Below are 12,876 nucleotides of genomic sequence, written 5' to 3' on the forward strand. Positions count from 1 at the left end.
CAGTACCTGTTGGACTTCTGCTAGGCTGCAGCCTGGGGTTTTCCAGGTCCTCTGCCTTTCCCCAGACCTATTCTACTCAAGTACTCTGTTCAGGTCCCTGCAGTCAGGTATCTCCCTCTCAGAAGCTAGGGAAGTTAGCTCCTGGCTCCCAGCCTCTTATATAGGGCCACCTGAGGCCTGATTGGGGCATGGCCCAGTTGCGGCTGCTTCCCCAATCAGCCTAGTAGCTGCTTTCTCCTGCAATAGCTCTCTCTCAGGGCTGTTTTAAACCCCTCAGGTCAGGAGCGGGTGACCACCCCACTACAGGCCTGTATAAGTAGGGGCACTGCCAGCAGATTGAGGGACGTGATGATTCCCCTCTATTCGGCATTGGTGAGGTTTCATCTGGAGTACTGTGTCCAGTTTTGGGCCCCACACTACAAGAATGACGTGGAAAAATCAGAAAGAGTCCAGTGGAGGGCAACAAAAATGATTAGGGGGCTGGAGCACATAGAATCATAGAATCACAGAATATCAGGGTTGGAAGGGACCTCAGGAGGTCATCTAGTCCAACCCCCTGCTCAAAGCAGGACCAATTCCCAACATGATTTATGATGAGAGGATGAGGGAACTAGGGTTATTTAGTCTGCAGAAGAGAAGAATGAGGAGGGATTTGATAGCTGCTTTCAACTACCTGAAAGGGGGTTCCAAAGAGGATGGATCTAGACTGTTCTCAGTGATAGCAGATGACAGAACAAGGAATAATGGTCTCAAGTTGCAGTGGGGGAGGTTTAGGTTGGATATTAGGAAAAACTTTTTCACTAGGAGGGTGATGAAGCACTGGAATGGGTTACCTAGGAAGGTGGTGGAATCTCCTTCCTTAGAGGTTTTTAAGGCCCGGCTTGACAAAGCCCTGGCTGGAATGATTTAGTTGAGGATTGGTCCTGCTTGGAGTAGAGGGTTGGACTAGATGACCTCCTGAGGTCCCTTCCAACCTTGATATTCTATGATTTCAAATGGAATTTATTCCAATAAACTGTAGGTACATTTTTGTTAAGAGGAAAACTACTTAAGGAGACACTTTGTATAACCTTCTATGCAGTCAGTCTGTAAAGATCACTGAGTTTCCCAGTTTTTCTGTTTACAAAGCAAAGATGTCACAGCTGTCAGGAGATATCTCTGTTTAAGATAGTGATGCATGAATGATGGCAGCTTTTCTGTTAATTTTTTTCAAATAACAAATTGTATGGCTTCTTCTCCTTTTAAGGACACCTTCTGTTAAGAGCATGGCCATTTACCCTTTAGGCCAGGTTATGGGAACTTCCTCAAAACTGGCCTTGTTTTTCTTTCATTTTTGAGATCTTTGGGGTTCATACATACACACTGAGTGGTTTGCAACAGCAGATATTTTAAGGAAGCTGATGGGTTAAGCAGCACTTTTTCAAGCTGACATTGGCCAAAAGTCAGCCACACATCAACTGAGATCGGGATGTGTTGTCTGTATCCAAGGTGTACTTCACACTTGATTTAGAGGGAGACCTTCGGGAAGGCATGGTAAGGTGGAACTGACAACCATCAAGATCATGGTAAAGATGGATGTCCTTTGCCTTTCAGGGCATCAAGCCTTCCAAGAGAGACTGATCCCCCTGGGGAAGGAAGTCATGACATCAACAACAGCCTACACTAGTTTCTATGTGCCTGGTAAAAGGCGCTACACTGACATGCCGGGCCAGCTACACAATCGCTTGTTTCCTTGGCTGCAGCTACAGTTCCTACTCCACTTGAATCCAAAGTGTGAGAGGGCTGCAAAATTCCAATCCTTTGTCAATTTACAAAAGTATGCTTCCTTTTTCTATATTTTGTCTTCATTAACAGCGCAGAATTTCTAGTATATTGGGGGGTGATTGTGTGTGTGTGTTGATGGGCGCAAGAGAGAAAGAGACGTGAGGAAAATACTAGAAAGAGTAGTTCCCCAAATCCAAATATCCCTAAATTGCTGCTCTATTAAGTCATGAATTGCACATTCCTCATCTGTGAAAGGGTTCGAAGAAACTAAGCTGTTGGATATAATTGGTTTATTGAGACCTTTTAAGCTTCTGCTTATAACTGTCTCAATAAGGTCTATATCTGTGTTGTGGTGAGGGGGCGGCTTTAATTGGCTCTGAGGTTGTGGCTTAAAAAGTAAGCAATAATTTGTTTTCAGTATTGAAATATTCAATTAGCTCAGTCTGAATTGCACTGGTTGGTTTCAAATCTCTGTTTTAGGATTTATAAGGGTTGATTTTCTGCTGTATTAATCTGATGATTTGCTTAAGCTGGTGACCTGGTTCCAATATAATATCATTGTTAACACATTGATTTGACCCAAATGTGATAACAGTATTGTTTCTCCCTTAGCTAACTGAGTGGTGTTTATAGTAGTTTTGCCTTAGTGAGGGATATAGAGTCAAAATTCTTTCACTGAGCACCATGAGCTGGAACTATAGCAAATCCGGGTGGAGATCAGCCTCTCCACCACAGAGCCCCATCAGCTCCCTCTCAATTTAACCTCTGGTTCTCACAGGAGAGCAGTTGAGGTGGGCAGCAATCTAAGGGCCAGCTGAATCCTGTAGCACTCAAGGCAGTACAAGGGAAAATAAACTCGCGCATGCAGGCTTTTGGGGAGTGTGTGTGAGGGCTGTGTGGCTGAAGGAGGGATCACTGAACTGGGGGGTGTTATGAGTGGGTGGACCTTGCTAGGCATTTACTGTCCTATCCAGGCATAGCCAGGGACCTCATCTGGCTCACCGTGGTCAGGGCAAGCTGAGGCTGTAGCTCTGGTTTGAAGAGATCTAAATGGAAGGGAAAAGCTCCTCCTCTTGATGGCCTGAGAATTCAGGCTCCAACACTGAGCTTCACCCAAGCTTCCCAGGAACTGGCAACACACAAATACCTTCTGTCTGGAAAAGGCATGGAGTAGCCCCAGGCACTGCAGACAAATGCTCCTTCAACTCTACTCCAGTAGTGTAACACCAACAGATCCCGGTCGTCGGCAGGTGGGATTGAATATGGGACCTCTGAAACTAAATGCATGAGTCTCTATTGTAGGGGTTCTCAGACTTTTGTACTGGTGACCCCTTTCACACAGCAAGCCTTTGAGTGCGACCCTCCCCCTTATACATTAAAAACACTTTTTTCTATATTTAACAACATTATAAATGCTGGAGGCAAAGCGGGGTTTGGGGTGGAGGCTGACAGCTTGTGACCCCCCATGTAGTAACCTTGTGACCTCCTGAGGGGTCCCAACCCTCAGTTTGAGAACCCCTGCTCTGTTGCATGAGCTAAAAGCCACATGGCTCAAAGCTACCACTGTAAAGCAGACTCATTAATCTCTCTCTAAGTGGTCTCGGTGCCACTAGATGGGAAAGAACACCACACCCAGGTGGTGCGTGGGTCACAGTAGGGGACCTCTCACATACCTCCAGCCAGGGCCGCCCAGAGGGGGGGCAAAGGGGGCAATTTGCCCCAGGCTCCGCAGGGGCCCCCGAGAGAACAGCTGAGGCTCCCGCCTCCGCCCCTCTCCTGGAGCCTTAGCACATCAAGCGGCGTCCTCAGACAGCGCTGCAGTGTGTCTCCGGCGGGGCCCCTGAGCCCCGCCCCGCTCAGAGCCGCGTGGTGAGGGGGCGGGGCTGGGAGCTCCGGGCTGAGCTCAGCTGCCTCCGCTCAGCGTGGAGCTCCCAGCCCCGCCCCCTCACCACGCGGCTCTGAGCGGGACGGAGCTCAGGCCCCACTGGAGGCACGCTGCAGCTGTCGGGCGAGGCGCTGAGACTCCGGGTGAGGAGGGAGCCGGGGGTAAGAGACTGGGGCCAGGGGAGTTGGATAAGGGGCAGGGTGTCCCAGGGACAGTCAGGGCACAGGGTCTCTGGGGGACGGTGAGGGGACAAGGAGCAGAATGGGTCAGGGATTCTGAGGGGGGTGGGCAGTTGGGGGGCAGGAAGTGGGTGGGGGTCATAGGGAGATTCATGTCAGGGGACGGTAGCTTCATTTAAAATTAGCCACTGGGGGGGAAGGATCACATGAGAAGAGCAATATCCTTTCCAACCCTACCAAGGGAGACCCCCCTCCCCTGCATTCCCTGAGGCTTCAGAGGGGTTAATTCAGTGGTTCTCAAACTTTTGTCCTGGTGACCCTTTCACACAGCAAACCTCTGATGCGACCCCCCCCTTTATAAATTGAAAACTCTTTTTTATATATTTAACACTATTATAAATGCTGGAGGCAAAGCGGGGTTTGAGATGGAGGCTGACAGCTCACTACCCCCAGTAATAACCTCGTGACCCCCTGAGGGATCCTGACCTCCAGTTTGAGAACCCCGGATTAATTTAATTTTAGCACCCTGTGTCCATTCACATGCATGTGCTATTTTGAGCATTTCAGTTTTGACAACATAGGCTCATCCCAGATTCTGGAACAAGCTCAAATGCTCACTTCGTGGAGTAAGTACATAAGCTATAGTAAAGAAAAACCCACAGTAACCGTCTCCAGTTTGTGAGGGACCACATGGAGCCAGTCTCTAGGAAACAGATAAATGCATGGAGATTAAGTCCATTAATGGCTATTAGCCAGGATGGGTAAGGAATGGTGTCCCTAGCCTCTGTTTCTCAGAGAGTGGAGATGGATGGCAGGAGCGAGATCACTTGTTCATTACCTAATAGGTTCACTCCCTCTGGGGCACTTGGCATTGGCCATTGTCAGTAGACAGGATACTGGGCAGGATGGCCTTTGGTTTGACCCAGTATGGCTGTTCTTATGTTCTAACCTAAATGAACCCAAAGTTATGGAGACAGATATGAGTCAAAGAAGCCAGCAGAGTATCAGAAACCTGGAAAAATCTCTGCCTGGATGGGCTCAGGTGTTTGGTTACAAGCTGAGGTTGTTCAAAAGTTTTGCATGTTTTTTTTAAGCAGAATTTTTTTATTGTTTAAAGAAACAATCAAATACAGCAAGCAGCAAATATTTGGCCACACACTTCTGAAACCTCAAACCATATTCAGGTTTTGGCAGACTAATTTCAGCTTTTCAATTAAAAAAACCACAACAAATTTTGAAGGAAAGCAGACATTGTCCATGATTTTTTTTCTGCTTTTTAAAAAGCCCTAGTTTTTGATCCAGAAAAAGTTTTGATGGAAAATATTTGTCCAACCCTTTTAATGAGCTTTAGTGCCTTTTAGCACTAGCTGATGCTGAGAACCAGTGATACCTTGTAAAGAAGTTTTCTCAAAACTGGGTTTGTGCCGAAATGCGGAAGGTTTATTTTTCCCAGGAGCGCCTGTGGAGGGAAGCAAGTGGGGCAATTTGCCGTGGGCCCCACAAGGGCCCCCAGGAGAATATAGTATTTTATAGAAGGGGCCCCCAACATTTCTTTGCCCCAGGCCCCCTGAATTCTCTGGGCGGCCCTGCCTCCAGCTACAGGAACTAGCCCCCAAAACTGCAGCAGTAACCAAAATTGTGGGGGTGGGGAGGGAGGTTCAGCATAAGCCTAAAAGCTGCTCCCTCCAAGGAAAGTCAAGCCCTGGGTGAGCACCAAAAACTGAAGGTGGATTTCTTTCACAGTCTGTGTAGAGCCTTGCACTGCTGCAGGAAAGAGCACTGAAGGAGCAAACGTGCCAAACATTCTACACATCCTGCCTCAGAAAGGAAATCCAAATCAGCAAATTCACTTAAAGATGGAAGCAGAGATACGGCTGACATTACCATCAACAGTGAATGCAACCATCTAAGAGAGACAGAAACACTCCAGTGCTTTTCATAAGAGCACAAGCTCTTTTTCCCTCCAGATTGCAAGGCCAGGAAACTGTGCCTACAGTACCAAGCACTAAAGGGCCTTTTCTCAGGAAGGCCACCTACTGAAGAGAAAGAGTAACATCAAGGACGCCTCTGAAGAGAGGTCTTTTGAAGGTCCTGGGGCATGCATGAGAGAGAAAGGATCCCTGCCTGATCAGTAAGTGCCGCATTTGTAAGGTCTTTAAGCCGAGAACAAAAAAGGAGCGGGACTTTCATCTCAAGCAGCTCCTGATGGAGGCAGCTCTTACTCCTCCACCCTTGGCACTGAGCGCTGGACAGTCTTCAAGAAGCGCTCTCTTGGCACTGGATCATGCCGGTACCGCCAAGGTCTCTTGGCACCGGCCGTCGCCGGCACCGACGTCCGCTTGGCACCGATCCCTCTCCCCGAGGGCAAAGAGGCACAAGACTCCTGCTGCGTCCGCGCCGCCTGCTCCACAGTTCGAGCGCTCTACTAAGTCGGACCGCCCGGCACCGACAACATCGGCACCGTCAATTCCAGCTACACAAGAGCCGTTGAGTCCGGTGCCTGAAAGCTCCCCGGTGCAAGCTGTGGTTGAGCTCACTATTCCCTCCACGCCGGAGACATTTTTCACGGCGAGCGAGTTGATTGCAATGACGGAGTCTGCGCTGCCTCAACCCCCGGCACCGCCGGTGAGGGTTATACAGTCAATCGGCAAGCCTGCCTTGATCAGACCACCCTCCGTCAGCACCGCAGAGCGGCACCGTTCACAATCGCGGTCCCGCAGACGTTCTCGGTCCCATCGCCAATCCAGGTGCTGACGCCGCTCGCAGTCCCGGCACTGTTCTCCATTTTGGTACCGGTTGTATTCGCGGCACCGGTCAGCGTCTTGTTCGCCAGCCCGGTGCACTCGGCACCAATCCAGCTCCCGGCACCGCTCCAAGCACCGTGACTCTTGTAGCCACTCCCGACGTCGAGCCTCGAGATCTCGGTCACCCTCCCGGCACCGCTCTGGTCGCAGGTCCCGATTTCGCTCCCGGTACCGGTATGCCTCCCAGTACCGATCCCCGGTGCCTCATTGAGCGACGTCAGCTAGAGACGGAAACTCTGCCCAGGGCTTTTCAGCTCCTCCATGGCCATCCAGACATGCATCAGTGTCGTCCCATGCGGGTAGTTCATACGCGCAGGACCGTGATTCGGATTGCACACCAGAGTCTTCCAGGAGCCCCAGGCCCAGGACCCTGGCCCCCATCAGTGGTCATTCTGGACACCTTGGGCGTACCACCAGGCCCAAGACGTACCTGTGATCCCATCTCGCTCTGTTCCGTCAGAGCACTGGGTGCCAGAGGCGACAGTTAGCCGTCCCCCTCCGACCGGTACGGAGGAAGCCCCGGTTCAGCCTCCGGACTCCCAGATCCCACTGGAACAGGAGGTCATCCAGGAGCACGAGTCCACACAGGACCCGCTTGTCCCCGGCCTTTCTTCTTCCTCCTCCCCAGATGAGGCGGTGGCAGGAACATCCTCCTCGGGCCCTCCTCCAATCGACTTGAGGGCCCATCAGGACCTCCTGAGATGGGTGGCACTCAATATGAACCTCCAAGTGGAGGAAGTCTCGGAGATAGAGGATCTGGTCATAGACATTCTGTCGGCTGATGCCCCCACTAGAGTGGCCCTACCGTTCATTCGGACGATCCAAGCCAATGCGGATACCATCTGGCAGTCTCCGGCCTCTATCCCAACCACGGCCAGGGGAGTCGAACGCAAGTACATGGTACCCTCCAGGGGGTATGAGTACCTATATGTACATCCTCCACCTTGCTCCATTGTCGTCCAGTCCATCAATGAGAGGGAACGCCATGGCAAGCAGGCACCAGCCCCTAAATCGAAGGAGGCTAGGTGAATGGACTTATTGGGCCATAAGGTGTACTCGGCAGGGGCCCTGCAACTCCGCATAGCAAACCAGCAAGACCTGCTTAGCCGCTACAATTACAACACCTGGGCAGCGGTGGGCAAATTTACGGAGTTGCTTCCTCAGGACTCCCATCAGGAGTTTGCTGCCCTCCTGGAAGAAGGGAAGAAAGTTGCGAGAACTTCCCTCCATGCCTCGTTGGATGCAGCTGACTCCGCTGCCAGGACTCTGGCTTCGGGTGTTGCTATGAGGCGCATTTCATGGCTCCAGGTGTCGGGCCTTCCCCCGGAGCTGCAGCATACTATACAGGACTTGCCCTTTGATGGCAAAGGCCTGTTCTCTGAAAAAACTGACCCTAGGCTGCAAAGCCTAAAGGACAGCAGGGTCACGATGCGCTCTCTCGGCATGCACACGCCGGTGACTCAGCGCCGGCTTTTCCGTCCCCAGCCTCACCGCCCTTACCCTGCACCTAGACAAAGACAGGACTTTGGCAGAAGGTGTGGCCGAGGCGGTCGTAGGCGTCAGTCAGGGCCCCAAGGGGGCCAAAATCAGGGTCCCTCTAAACCACCAGCGAGGCCAAAGCCAAACTTTTGAAGGCATGCCCGAGGACGGCATACCAGTTATTACCCAGGATCCGTTCCCTCCCTTTTACAACCTCCTCTCCTTTTTCCTCCCTGCGTGGTCCCATCTAACCTCAGATCGTTGGGTCCTACACACGGTAGAACTTGGGTACCGCCTCCAGTTTATTTCGCCCCACCTCCCACCCTCCATCCTCGTCCCTCTTCAGGGACTCCTCTCATGAGCAATTCCTCTTGCAAGAGGTGCGGATGCTCCTCGCCATCGGAGCTATAGAGGAGGTACCAAAGGACGAAAGGGGCAAGGGGTTCTACTCCCGCTATTTCCTAATCCCCAAGGTGAAGGGAGGTCTCAGACCTATCTTAGACCTGCGGGAACTCAACAAGTTCATGAGAAAGCTGAAGTTCCACACGGTATCCCTGGGGACCATCATCCCATCCTTGGATCCCGGAGACTGGTATGCCGCCCTCAATATGAAGGACGCGTATTTTCACGTCGCCATTTATCCTCCACACAGAAGGTACCTCCGGTTTGTGACCAACCGTCAACATTTCCAGTTTACGGTCCTTCCGTTTGGCCTCTCTACAGCCCCAAGAGTATTCACAAAGTGCATGGCTGTAGTCACCGCCTCCCTCCGCCGCCGTCGGATACACGTTTTTCCGTATCTAGACGATTGGCTCATTCGAGGGACCTCCGAGGCCCAAGTTACCCGTCATGTGGGCATCATCAAGGACCTATTCCTGCATCTAGGCCTGATGATCAATATAGAGAAATCCACTCTGATTCCCTCACAGAGAATAGAATTCATTGGGGCCATCCTGGACTCCAATCTCGCCAGAGCCCGCTTACCTCAGCCTCGGTTTCAGGTGATGGTAACAATTATACAAGGTCTACTTCCCGACAACTTGGGCTCGCACTTGCCTAGGTCTCCTGGGTCACATGGCTGCCTGCACGTTCGTAACCAAACATGCCAGGCTTCACCTCCATCCACTCCAATCATGACTCACCTCAGTGTACCACCCGAGCAGAGACAGCATAGACATGATCGTCACAATCCCCCCGAGCATCCTAGGCTCCCTCGACTGGTGGCCGACGCCCTCCCTGGTGTGTGCAGGGATGCCGTTCCACCCACCTCACCCCTCGGTGTCCCTGACGACGGACGCCTCATCTCTTGGCTGGGGTGCTCACCTTGGTCAGTTTTGCACTCAGGGCCTTTGGTCAGCTCAAGAGCTGGCCTTGCACATCAATGTCCGAGAGCTGAGAGCAGTCCGCCTTGCGTGCCGGGCGTTTCAGCAACACCTGCAAGGCTGTTGTGTCTCAGTGTTCCCAGACAACTCAACGGCCATGTATTACATAAACAAGCAGGGAGGAGCATGGTCCTCCCTTCTTTGCCAGGAAGCTATCCAGCTCTGGGACTTCTGCATAGCCCAATCGATAGATCTGGTAGCATCCTTTCTCCCAGGAGTCCGGAACACTCTGGCGGATCGCCTCAGCAGATCCTTCCTGTCTCACGAGTGGTCGATTCGTCTGGACGTTATCCATTCTGTTTTCCGGAAGTGGGGCTTTCCCCACGTAGACCTCTTCACTTCTCGCGAGAACAGGAAGTGCCAGAAGTTCTGCTCATTCCAAGGCCTCTCCCCGGGCTCAATCTCGGACGCTTTTCTGATGCCGTGGACGAACCATCTGCTGTACGCTTTTCCACCGTTCCCACTAGTTCAAAGGGTCCTGCTAAAACTCCGCAGGGACAGAGCGCACCTGATCATGATCGCTCCAGCGTGGCCCAGGCAGCACTGGTACACCATGTTGCTAGACCTGTCGATGGCCAACCCGATTCCCCTGCCTCTTTGCCCAGACCTCATAATGCAGGATCACGGCAGACTTCACCGCCCAGACCTGCAATCCCTGCACCTCACAGCATGGCTGCTGCGTGGCTAAACTGATCCGAGTTACGTTGCTCTGCCTCAGTACAACAGATACTCCTAGGTAGTAGGAAACCTTCCACTCGGTTAACATATCTGGCCAAGTGGAAGCGTTTCTCCTGCTGGTGCGAAACACACAACGTTACTCCCACCGAGGTCCCGATCCATTCCATCTTGGGCTACCTCTGGTCTCTCAAACAGCAGGGCATGGCAGTGTCGTCATTGAGGGTACACTTGGCAGCCATCTCTACCTTCCACCCACGGGAGAGTGGCTGCTCAGTATTCTCGCACCCTATGGTTTCTAGGTTCCTCAAGGGCTTGGAGCACTTATACCCCCAAGTTCGCCGCCCCACCCAAACCTGGGACCTCAACCTGGTTCTAACCAGACTTATGACTGCCCCATTCAAGCCACTGGCAACCTGCTCGCTGCTATACCTGTTCTGGAAGACAGTTTTCCTCATAGCCATTACATCGGCCAGACGAGTCTCCGAGCTTCGGGCTCTCACGGTGGACCCACCGTATATTGTGTTTCACAAGGACAAGGTGCAGTTGCGACCACATCCGGCCTTCCTCCCTAAGGTGGTGTCGGCCTTTCATATCAACCAGGATATCTTCCTTCCGGTCTTCTTTCTGAAGCCACACTCATCGCGAAGGGAGCAACAATTGCACTCCCTAGACGTCCGTAGGGCGCTCACATTTTATATTGAGCGGACAAAGCCCTTTCGTAAAATGCCCCAACTCTTCGTCGCAGTGGCAGACCAAACGAAGGGCTCACCTGTCTCCTCCCAGAGGATTTCATCTTGGGTGACATCGTGCATCCGCACCTGCTATGACTTGGCCCATGTTCCATCGAGCCACCTCACTGCACATTCTACCAGGTCCCAGGCTTCTTCTGCTGCCTTCCTGGCCCACATACCCATCCAAGAGGTCTGTCGTGCAGCTACCTGGTCCTCGGTCCACACCTTTGCCTCCCATTATGCACAGGTCCAACAGTCCAGAGATGATGCAGCCTTTGGCTCAGCAGTTTTGCATTCTGCAACATCTCACTCCGACCCCACTGCCTAGGTAAGGTTTGGGAATCACCTAATTGGAATGGATATGAGCAAGCACTCGAAGAAGAAAAGATGGTTACTCACCTTTGTAACTATTGTTCTTCGAGATGTGTTGCTCATATCCATTCCAAACCCGCCCTCCTTCCCCTCTGTCGGAGTAGCCGGCAAGAAGGAACTGAGGGGCCATTGGGTCGGCAGGGGTATATATTCGGCACTATAGCGGTGCCACTCCAGGGGACGACCCAGCCGACCCACTGAGTGTTGCTAGGGTAAAAATCTTCCAACGAACGTGCACGCGGCGCGCATACACCTAATTGGAATGGATATGAGCAACACATCTCGAAGAACAACAGTTACAAAGGTGAGTAACAGTCTTTTCCCAACCCAGGATTACGGTCTTGGGGGTGGAGGGGTAAACCAAAATGTTAGTCTACCAGTCCTATCCATAGAATCATAGAATATCAGGGTTGGAAGGGACCTCAGGAGGTATCTAGTCCAACCCCCTGCTCAAAGCAGGACCAAACCCAACTAAATCATCCCAGCCAGGGCTTTGTCAAGCCTGACCTTAAAAACCTCTAAGGAAGGAGATTCCACTACCTCCCTAGGTAACCCGTTCCAGTTCTTCACCACCCTACTAGTGAAAAAGTTTTTCCTAATGTCCAACCTAAACCTCCCCCTCTGCAACTTGAGACCATTACTCCTTGTTCTGTCATCTTCTACCACTGAGAACAGTCTAGATCCATCCTCTTTGGAACCCCCTTTCAGGTAGTTGAAAGCAGCTATCAAATCCCCCCTCATTCTTCTGTTCTGCAGACTAAACAATCCCAGTTCCCTCAGCCTCTCCTCATAAGTCATGTGCTCCAGCCCCCTAATCATTTTTGTTGCCCTCCGCTGGACTCTCTCCAATTTATCCACATCCTTCTTGTAGTGTGGGGCCCAAAACTGGACACAGTACTCCAAATGAGGCCTCACCAGTGCTGAGTAGAGGGGAATGATCACATCCCTCGATCTGCTGGAAATGCCCCTACTTATACAACCCAAAATGCCATTAGCCTTCTTGGCAACAAGGGCACACTGTTGACTCATATTCAGCTTTTCGTCCACCGTAACCCCTAGGTCCTTTTCTGCAGAACTGCTGCCCAGCCATTCGGTCCCTAGTCTGTAACAGTGCATGGGATTCTTCCGTCCTAAGTGCAGGACTCGGCACTTGTCCTTGTTGAACCTCATCATATTTCTTTTGGCCCAATCCTCTAATTTGTCTAGGTCCCTCTGTATCCTATCCCTACCCTCCAGCATATCAACCACTCCTCCCAGTTTCGTGTCATCTGCAAACTTGCTAAGGGTGCAGTCCACACCATCCTCCAGATCGTTAATGAAGATATTGAATAAAACCGGCCCCAGCACCGACCCTTGGGGCACTCCACTTGATACCGGCTGCCAACTAGACATGAAACCATTGATCACTACCCGTTGAGCCCGACCATCTATCCAGTTTTCTATCCACCTTACCGTCCATTCATCCAGCCCAGACTTCTTTAACTTGCTGGCAAGAATACTGTGGGAGACTGTATCAAAAGCTTTGCTAAAGTCCAGAAATAGCACATCCACTGCTTTCCCCTCATCCACAGAGCCGGTTATCTCATCATAGAAGGCAATTAG

This window comes from Mauremys mutica, chromosome 8 (genome assembly GCF_020497125.1).
Source record: "Mauremys mutica isolate MM-2020 ecotype Southern chromosome 8, ASM2049712v1, whole genome shotgun sequence".
Classification (NCBI taxonomy): domain Eukaryota; kingdom Metazoa; phylum Chordata; order Testudines; family Geoemydidae; genus Mauremys; species Mauremys mutica.